Genomic DNA, 11,100 nt, shown 5'->3' with positions numbered 1-11,100 from the left:
TTGAGCTGCTTTGCTCTTCATAACTAGTGTGAAATGCTAAAGTTTCTGTCAAGAAAAAGACAGAAAGAACCTCCAGTATCTGTTCTGTGGAGGACTCGGCTGCACAAACCCTAAAAACTGCTAAAATCAGAAGGTTTACGGTAGCATTTATATAACAATAATAAAGTGGAAAAAAAACATTCTGAATGTCAATGTTTCTTTAAGTATTTTTTCTGTGTAGTTTGTGGGCTGGCAAAGGGGATCACGAATCAGAAGCTGATGCTGTCTTTGGGGTCATGACCTGGAAAAGTTTAGGAACCTGTAACACCTGTGACTGTAACACATGTAGTAATTACACAGAGTGACACTTTGGAGTCTTTATTTTTACTAATTTCCGATAATTTCCTGCATACAGCAGATGAAAACACAACATTTCAAATTAAAATATATCAGACCAATAAAAAAACTAAACATTTTTGTATAGAAATGGAAAACTAAAGACACCTACCTAAAGGCTGTTATCAGCTGAAGGAGATAAAGAAAGAGACTGAAAAAACACAGATCCCCTCAGAATGTGAGAGCCTTATTAAATGTTTAACATGAGAAAAACAGAAAATAATCAGAAAAATCTGCAGCTACACCCTGAGTTAAAGCCAGTTAAAGATCTAAAGCAGACCCCAAGTGCAAGTGACGGAGCTGTTGTTGATCTAACACAAACCTCCCAGCAGGAAGCTGCAGGTAAAAGACTCCTGCTGTATATTTTACTGCCCTCATGTGGCTTTTGCCTGCAAACAGCTCACACATCAGCAGGGCGCCGCAAAATGTCAAACAGCAACAAAGAGAAAGCTAAAACATTAGCAGCTAATGCTGCACGCTCAGTAAAGATTGGGCCTTGGTTGTAGCCAGGCCCTGCCGTCTGTCCTCTCGTCTCTTTAATGGAGTGTGAGATTTCATGCCTGCAGGCGGACGCAGCCGACACAGAGAACCAGCCGGTGAGGCGTCGGATCAGAACCGTCTTCTAGGTCAGAGCAGCGCAGAGCTGTGGGGGCAGGTGCACAGACAGGCTGATGTTCCAGCAGAGCAGCAGAGCAGCAGTCTGTGTGTCACTTCACCTGCAGCGGGGGGTCGAATCATCAGCACCATTTTATTTTCACAGAGGGACAGAGATGGAGGAGGCGGCGACATGCTGGTCATAAACGCTTGGAGGCAGGAACAGATTAAAACAGACTGCAAGGTGCAACACGTCGCCAACAGGCTGCTGAGGAACGCTGGTGCACACCGCGGGGGGGCCGGGGGGGGAGACAGATGACAGTATGAATATCTCTGAGGTGTCGTCTATAAGTGATGATGACTGTTCATAAATTAGCAGGAGCGAGGTGAGTGGAGGAGAGACTCTAAATGAGTGAAAGCTGCGTTCAGATGACGCGGCCGCCCAGCAGGACCTGGTGACTCACTGAGCTCCGGGAATTATGTGGAACCTTTCCCACCATGCAGTGTGTCAGGGGACACAGTACAGTGTTGCACTGTGGCCACGTCTCTGTGAAGGAACGTAGCGACATCGCTAACATGTCCCTACAGCCAAATTATTCCCAAACTTTTCTAGAGGTACCATCATTTTTGCCCAGGCTTCTTTCATTAGTTTTTTTATTTTATGATTCTGTTCACTTACAATTCAAAAACAATGTCTGATTTTCATTGGTTAGCTTTTTGTTAATGTGTATTTATTATTACTCTTGTCAGTTTTGAGTTACTTCAGTAACTATTTGGGGATTTTGTTACCAGAGGAATACCAACAATTTTCTCCACGTGTTGTTACGTTCTGTTTTACGTTTTTCAGGTCCTCCAGAAGATGGAAAACTTTTTTGTTTATCAAAGAAGACGTGGACTCTTCCACCTTCTGCTCCCTGAAAAGCTCAGGCACAGCCCCGACTCTGAGAAGCACCTCAGCAAGTCCTGTTACAAGGCCTGGGACTAAATATGGCAGGAGCAGCTCCAGTGGCTGGAGGGAGGCTCTGCTCACCAGACTAGTTTCTCTTGTAGAGGAAGTCGGGGAAACCCAGAAAAAACATGGGAACATGTTGAATAACCTGCTGAGGCAGAAATCTGCTGCATCACTTGAGGAACCACCTGAGGAAGTTGTGTTTCCTGTGACCACAGGGGACGAAGTCCTGGACATGAACAAAGAGCTGCCTGACTGTGACTTCATGCCTGGAGATGTAAGTTAAAAGTTGACTTCCAGAACTGAAACAGTGTGCAGGACATCAGGCACATAGGCTGTGAAACAACATAGACTTAGACCTAGACTTAGACTGACTTTATTGTCATTTTGCATGCACAGGGTGTATACAGAACGAAATTCCGTTACATACGGCTCAGGACAGTGTTTTGAGGTTCCAATGTTGTGAGGTTACTCCAGAATAAAATAAAATACAGATGGAACCCATGATAACTCAATAAATTAGTTTCAAAAAAATCTGTCTCAGGTATATTGATACCGAAATGTTTTCATGTAATTGTCATCATACTCAACGTTGCTATTGTCAGGGAAATTGGAGGCACATCATTGGATGAGTCAAAAGGACAAATAATGGCATTTCTGATGTCATATGAACTGATGCTGCTGTAAAATCTTTTTGGTTGTCATGGGAAAATCTAATAACAGGACCTTTGATGTTGTGCTGGCCAATAGTGTTGTTTTAAAAGTGCTTTATAAGTTAAATTGCATTATATTGTGCACAGAGCGTATTATAGAAGCCCTATGTAGAAGCTCTGCACCTTCAGAGTTAATTTGTAAAAATTATTTATATTAAATACAATAAGGCATTTGGCACGTACATGTATATAGCCTATATTTGGACACTTGTTCTAACCATAATCTGAAATGAATTTAAATGTCATAAAATGCTTAAAATGTACTTTATTTTGAAAAGCCAACACCACTAGTGCTGAGACAGACTGGCAACCTGTCCAGGGTGACCACGCCTCTCACCCAAAGTGTAAGCTGGAGATAGACACCAGCACCCCTCTAGACCCCACTAGGGACAAGGGTATGTATGGATGGATGGAACGAACCACTGGTGCGTTTCCCGGCAGCTAGATGCCTTTCTAGCAGCACTGTTTCAGGGGTGGTTGAGGTTTTATTAAACAATAAAGGTAAGAATTTACAAATAACAAGGGATCCTAGTAAGGTACCAGGAACCAGGAACTATGGAGCAATGGAAGAATCCAGCGAGGATCCAGATGGATGGAACTACAGGCCAATCCAAGGACAAACCTTTCAGTCAGAAGCCAACTTTAAATCAAATGTATGCTTTGCTACATGAGCAACCATGCTCATGTATTAGAATGGGACTGTCAAATTCCACATATATAATAAATTCACCTGCAGTCTCCATCTAATCTGACTAAATTTGAGATATAAAAAAAACAAGGAAAAAACACCTTGTCATCTAGCCTAGCAGAGCTTTATTTAAACCTGCAGCTGTAGCCACAGCAAAAGGTGGTTCAACAAAGTATATTAACTGGGAGACGCTGCACACAAATGCTCACCACACTTTTCAGATTTTAATTTGTAAAACATGCAGTTCACAATTACGCACTCCTTTATTTTGATCTGATCTATCACATTCCATATAAATACAGTGATGCCTGACATCACCGTGTCTCTTTCCTTTTCCATCTAGCTGCTGTTTAGCATTTCAGCTTCATCTTAGAGAAACAAGCGATGCCAACATTTAGAAGCAGACACTGGACACATTATATAACAGGCAGGAAGATGAAAAATGAACCTGAGAGCTTGAAAGAGCACACACGGGTTCCTCACAGCACACACACAGAACAAGCTCTCTCTTAAAAACCAGGTTGGGCTGCAACTGCACTTGGTCTCCATGGCAACAGTTTTCCACCATCCCACCCCTGACAGGTTCCAACTTTGATGTGTGATGATTGGGACAGCCTCATCTCAGCAGTTAATGAGACTGCAGCTCGACTTTTTAACTGGGTTTCTTTGCAGATTGGGCGAAGGGAAGGCGGGAGGAAGAGGAGGGTGAGGGTTCAATGCCAGAGGCAGAGCATCTCACATTGTCTATTAAATTCATCTACTCAACTCTTCTGTTGAACAAAGCCATGTGAAGGGAATAATAGAAGCACAGTTAGTGAACCAGAGGAGTCTGTTTGACACAGCTGAATAAGCCTTACCCTCACTGTCTCTTTTTCCATCCATCAGTACAACTTGAAGTCTTAGATCATAACTAGAGTGCGAAAAGAAGCATGAAAATAAAGGATTTATATTTGTTCAAAATGGATAATGCAAAAAGTGAGCCAGCTGAGCTGAGAAGGGCAAGTGATGAACTGACACCCCCCACACAACGTGCCCCGCCTCATATCTCTCAATGTGAACACATTGACTGTAATTAGCAGTCACACATCAACACCTCATCTCTCCTCTGCCTTGTTCTGGTGATGGTCTGTCTCTCCTAAACTTCAAATCCAAGAGCTAAAACCTCACTTAGCTCAATGTTCAATGGCACATCCTTCTACCATGCCTCCACCAGCTGCCAGGCGAATGTTTAAAATATATAATGCTTTAGATTGGCGTTCACATGTGCATTTGAACTGCACCAGAGTTCACTTCAACTGAACTAACACCTAGGTCTGTAGACGGGACTGAGTTCATTTTTTTTTGGTCCACCTCAGAGTTTGATTGTGCATTCACACCTGCAAAACGCACCAGACTTTCTGTGGAAACAAACTACAGTTTGATTAAAACGAACCAAACATGGCCGGTGTGAATACACCCTAAAGTTTTTATTCAGTGCTTCATCTTGATTCATTTTGTGTAACAGAAACCCACATAACAATCAGTTGTATAGCATGCAGCTGACAACCAGCAGAAAGGAGATAAATAATAGACATCAAAAACCTCCCTTGCAAATTTTCTCATCCCAGTGATTCCAATGTGAAAAGCTGATCTTTGACCGTCTTATCAGTGGAGACAGGCGACAGGAGGAGAAAAGCATCTTTAATTACTCCATTGTATCTCAGAGAAATGGTTATGCAGCTGGAACAGTATCCACAACATTCATTATTTGCTTCAGTTGGTGATACAGAAACCAATTAAACAGGTCCCATTATCAAAAACTTCAAACGCAGACAGAAGAGTCATCAGAAATGGTGCAGCAATCTAATCAGTACCGCTGAAACAATGCTTTTATCTTTTTATCCTACAGATATAGAATATTTCAAACAGTTATTCTACGGTAACATCAGTTTCTTACATCTCCAAATGCACTCCTACTGTAAAGCCGATGCTAAAAGTTAAATATCAAGCAATAAAAATGGCACCAAAATCATTTATCTCATAATTCTGTCCTACTTCCCCATTTCTAGTGTTATTAAAGAGAAAACAGCACAATAGAGTTCCCTGTTGTCCACTGCATTCCTATGCCAGAGACTGTGACATTTGGAGGGTAATGTGCATAACGTTGCACATGAACAGCAAGTTAGAAGCTCAAAATAAGTGGTGCCACTCAGAGCCCATGTGCTGATTAATTGGAATGCAGTGCACACCCCTCTGTTCTACACAAAACGGCGTGCTCACTCCTCTGGATGATGCAGGCGACCTCACACACCCAGTTATTGTTTCCTTTATGCTTCAGGCTGCAGAGTTGGATGCAGCTTCATGCTGTGGATTACTGTTGGGGTTCCTGATCTTACATGTGGATGTAACAAACAAACACATCCAGGAAGAAAGAGTCAGAAGAGTATTAATGACTGATACTGATATGTTAAGAAACAACCAACATCGGTGGATACTATTGTATATGCCTGTATATCGTGCATCCCTATATTTATCAGTTAATCAAATATAGATCATCTACCAGCTCAGACAATAAAAGTTAGAGGCTGTCAAAAAAGTTTTCATATAAACTTACATTCACTGCATAAGTTGAAAAAGTTCGATTGGCTTGATTAGAAACAAGTTTCTTTGGGAGAAACTTGTTTCTAATCACCTTGGTCTGCACACTGGAGTATGAAATGTTCTGAAAACAAACTTGATGTCATACATGCTGATGTGCTAAAAGGTTCACATGTTTTCCACTGCGTAACTTGTGTCAATCTCTGAAATGTGTTTTCGAGAACTCTTCTATGGGCTGGATGCATGACAGGCAGTCGAACTGAGGGGGAACAGCAGCACTCTGCTGCCTCCCGGTACAGTCTGCTCTAGCTCCGGCTTAAATTGGCTTCCTGAGACTCTACTTGTTTTCTGAGTCTCTGCGTTCACGGACACAAAGGGCTGCAATTTGTCCAGCAAATGACCAATTTATTGAGAACAAAGTATCTCCACTAAAAGTCATAGATGAGTCACTTCCAGTGGTGAGGGACAGTGAGGACGTCATTAGTGGAGGAAGGTGGTGGGTATACTGTGTTTTCTAGAAGCACAAAAACTCGAGAGCTTCATTTTCTCATGGAAAATAAGATCATTGAAAATTCTGAAAGACTGCTGCTTCAAGTCAATCACTGTTGTAACCATCACTGTTAGCTTAGCTGATTGCTGAAAAGTTAGCAATCAGCTAATTTTAATTTTGAAATATGTAAGAAATTGAAAAGTTGGAGTCAAGGGGATGGAGTTCACAATAACTGAATTTCCATTATAAATGTGCACAAATCTTTTAACTTGTCCGTATTCTGCTAATGTGGGAAAATCAATTTTACAATGGTGATGTTTCAATGAAATGAGAAGTGAAATTAAAATCACATCCATATTAACAGTTACATGAGATATATTCATAATTCAGCCATGGTACTAGCGCTCATCACTTATCAGCCAATCAGAGGAGACGTTGGTGTCTTATTCAGGCATTGGAGCAACAAGTGGCCACGTCCTATAGCAAAAATTAGTTTTTTTTTTTGTTTTTTTTTCAAAATTCTGTTTCCATTAAGCGAATTTATTTTTGTCAATTTAATTTGGGCAGTTGTATGACTCATGTTAAAGCAGATAGAGTTCTGCTCCTTCTGGGTTGGATACATAACTTTTGCTTGTGCATTTTGTTTTCATATTTAAAGATAAGCTGTCTGTAAATAACATTTAAATGTTGTCAATTTCCCTTTCAGTGTCAAACTTCTGGCATTCAGAACCGTGTGACTCTTGGTCAGTTCACATATTCGTGGCATTGCATTAGCGAGATATTAAGTGATTGTATTACTGGGCATCTGAGCAGATATTAGCAGCATTTTTTTATGGGGCTATTGGAGTGTATGAATCATAGATTTCAAGTTTGATGTATAGAGTTTAAAAAACGTTGGCTACTTATCGAAACCCCAGATTCTAGGAGTATTGGTGCAGCCCTTTAAACGTAGCGATTAAGTTGCTGATTTTACAGTAAATCATTCATTCCCTCTATTTTGCCTCCATTTCTAGTCAATGAACACTTCAACAATCTGTAAACACGACTATGAAATATGATCTAGAGCCACATTATCGTAAAACAGCTTGCTGTTAGGTGCGGCATTTCACTGAGTGTTCTGTTTGGGTCAACAGACAATTAAATCACTGCAATTATCCCAGCCATCAAGCCCCTCTATCGGCTCCATAATTGCCTTTCGGATTGGAAGCTTTTAACTGGGACAGCTGCGACATTATCAGACTCAGACCTTTTTAAATGAGGTGGCATTTTGAACAAAAACGGCCCTTTCCAAGTCCCATTGTGTGTCTTTTTGATGTCAGCATTTTAGTTTGCCACCAGGCTTTGTTGGGGAAAGAGCAACACCTTGCTATTGTGAGTGCGGTCGAAGTGATGGTGGCTGTGAGTCAGTGATCAGTGAGGGAGGCCCACCATGCCAAGCTGTGCATGACAGCGTAAAGTACTAAAGGCTCTTCAGTGGAATGCCAGAAGGCTGCTGCTGATTGGCCGTGGTATTTTCTGTGCTGCTGATGACTTTGTGTTCGTCTCAGCAGGTTGCTGTCACACAATGTGAAGGTGTGTGAACGTAACACTGGAAGAGGAGAAAAAAAGGAAACAATAAAGATATTACCTCCTGCTCTCTGCCATTTCTGTGTGGCTGTTCCACACGTGGCGGAAAAGAAATGTCAGTGGCCGTGTTTCCATTAACCATATAATTGCGAATATTGAAATTACAAACATAAATACACTTAATGGAAATGCTCACGCTTTTTGCGTTGGAAGTGATTTTTTCGGCTATATAAAAGTAGAATTATTTTGCAAAACTGCAACGGAATTTTTTTTTTTTTTCCTGCACGAGTCATGTGATCAACAGCTGGATGTTACTGCTGGCAAAAACAACAAAGAAGAAGTCAGGGAGTAGAAGGAGGATGTTTTTTTCAGCTGCATTTTCTTTCTAATATTTAGAAATATTCCCTAAAAACATCAATATAAAAGGGAATCTGACTAAAATCTTACACAAATTTTAGAGTTGCATTCTACAAAAAAAATTAATAGGTGAGTCTGGTGTAACTAAACAGCCAAAAGGTTAAGGCCCACTGTTTAAAAAAATATGTTTGTGGCTGTAATATAAAATATGAACAAAAAAAATCACCTTGATTTTTGCAAGCCAAATTAGTTTTTACAAAAATACTTCTGGATAAAATCTGGACTTTTTGTGATTTCCTTTTTTCCCTGCTAACAGGGAATCAAAGACTGCAAAGTCGCCGTCAGATAGCATCTTTCTCCACCTTCTGAACTCTTGTTCTCTTTAAATGCCTGTTTTCACAGTAACTGCCTTTTGGTAGCTCTCCCCTGGAAGCTTTCTCTTTCCTCTTCTGCTTGTCTCTCTTTCATCTTATCTGTCGCCTCATTTTCTTCCTTCCTTCAAAGCCTCCAGGTCTATTTGTCTCCTCAGAATGCCTTTTGGCACCTTTCCCATCTTCGGCTTTTCTTGACTAATTTCATAGTGTGTGCTAAAACTCTCTAGCCATGACTGAGATTGTTGCTGGTTGGATGCTGTTCTATTTGTCCTACACAACAAACAACTGATCCGTCATGTTCTTCAGGACTTTGTTTGTTATTCTCAGTCTGTGTTTGGTCTGGGTTCTCTTTAGAGTTTGAATTTTTGTAAACTAATTGATGTCTGACCATTTTAATTGGCAAAAAAAGATTGAATGAAGATGAGAAAGGAAGGCATATGTCTAAATGATAAAAGTTAGGATTAATTAAAAATGTTAGAGAGATAAACAGAGGGAAAGAAATAATAATAATGATGATATTGAGGGTAGGTCAGATGTATTTAAATGTCATATTGTTTAATTGACTTAGACTTAGACTGACTTTATTATCATTTTGCATGCACAGGGTGTATACAGAACGAAATTTCGTTGCCTACGGCTCAGAACAATGTTTTGAGGTTCATTGGGAGGAATAACAATAATAAATGGGAGCGATGTGGAGGGAAATAAAATATAGAACATAGACTGATGAACTGTGAATTATATGTGTTTGAAAACGAGAGAAGACCAGGAATGGAGTCTGAACGGAATATTAGGAGCTGAAGGAAATAGGATATTAATACAGAAAGGAAAGCATTATTCATTTATCATCATGGTACAAAATAATAATAAAAGAAAGAATCTGATGTACAGTAGATGTTCATATACAGTATATATATATATACTGCTCAAAAAAATAAAGGGAACACTTTAAGTGTTAAACACCTGTTTAAGTGTTCCCTTTATTTTTTTGAGCAGTGTATATATAGTTTGTGACCAAATTCCACATCATATGTACATTGACTTTATGAGTATGCATATGAAAATATGATACCAACACCATTTATTTATTGAGATTCACATTCTGGATTCTCCACAGTGAGCTCAGCAGCAGGCTGTAGCTGTACTGACGGCCAGCAAAGCTCAGCTTCTCAAGCTCATCGCCAGAGTTACTCAACCCTGTAACGGCCTTGGCCCATGCAGTGATGCTCATGGTGTATCTGCCCTGTCAACACAGCCGTCTCCAGGGAAACCTGTGGTGCCATTTCTACAATATATAAATGCATCTCTCCACTGGCTTGTGGCAAATGGTGTTCCTATTCATTTCTCGACTATTCATTTGTTTAGAAATAGAAACTGAATACGTTGAAAGCTTCCGACCTACAGATCTCCACTCTACTAAAGCCCAAAACAGACAATTGAATATCTGAACAACATGGCTCTGACGATTTCACCTTCAAGGAGATGTGGGAAGTTTACAGCCAACATACTTAGCTGAAGAAACACCCAGAGGACGTCAGCGACAGCCAGAAGGAAACGATTCAAAAGGCCTGGAGCTCAGTGAGGAGACAACTAGCGTTTGAAGCGTTTCATAAAATATACTTACGAGAAGAAGCAAGCAAGTTTTAGGGACAGAGGAAAAGTACATATGAGAGAGAGAGACATTAACAAAGTGAAATATGTTATATTCAGAGGAAAATGAGCAAGAAACCAAAATGTTCTGTGGTTTCCAGAACATGTCAAAGAGAGATCAGAGATCCGCCTTCAAAAAAACAACTTTTTTTTTTATTATTATTTGTTTATATCCAATAAAATAATGCTAGATAAACCATTTTGCACATGTTCTTGTGACATGAAAACAGTGGAAGGGAAGACATGGATGACAACAAGTGATCTCACAGTGAGTGAGTCAGAGCAGGAGGCAGCACAGGATACAGCAGCCAGCAGAGGTAGGAGGGCCAGAGCACAGGAGCATCATGGGAACTGGCAGGAGCAGGGAAGACGGTGACGGCTGTTGGATCTCTTAGTTTTTTACTGTCAAGCTGTTGATGTGAGGGGAAGCTGGAGAATTCAGACAGACATGACAGGATTCAAGTCCTTGTGACCAACAAACTAGAAAACCCACCATAAACAAAACCTGGGCATAAAAAGTGTCTTTTTAAAAATCACAAACTGTAGCAGTCGTACCCAATGATATGTTGTATTCAAGAGAATTTAATATATCATCGGCCATTTGGCTTAAGAGTCAGGTCACTCAGTGTTTTTTTTTAGCTTGTAATCAAACTGTGTTCCCTCTGTTGCTGCTGTAGCTTTGCCAGTTCCACATCATTTACATGACATTAATAATCTGATCCAGAGCAGCTAAATATGTCGAAAACGCTTCATTCTTGGTGTCTAAT

General features: G+C 40.4%; 1 long non-coding RNA gene across 1 annotated transcript; it reads left to right on the top strand.

Moving 5' to 3' along the window:
* The first annotated feature begins 216 nt into the window (after positions 1-216).
* On the top strand, positions 217-3,001 carry LOC114149092 (uncharacterized). The gene is made up of 2 exons (XR_003596434.1): positions 217-1,584; positions 1,817-3,001. It is a non-coding gene; the product is annotated as an uncharacterized LOC114149092 (long non-coding RNA).
* The last annotated feature ends 8,099 nt before the right edge of the window (positions 3,002-11,100 follow it).

The sequence above is a fragment of the Xiphophorus couchianus genome, chromosome 8 (assembly GCF_001444195.1).
Source record: "Xiphophorus couchianus chromosome 8, X_couchianus-1.0, whole genome shotgun sequence".
Lineage (NCBI taxonomy): Eukaryota > Metazoa > Chordata > Actinopteri > Cyprinodontiformes > Poeciliidae > Xiphophorus > Xiphophorus couchianus.
Note: the sequence above shows the minus strand (reverse complement) of the source record. Positions and strands in the feature narration are given on the sequence as shown.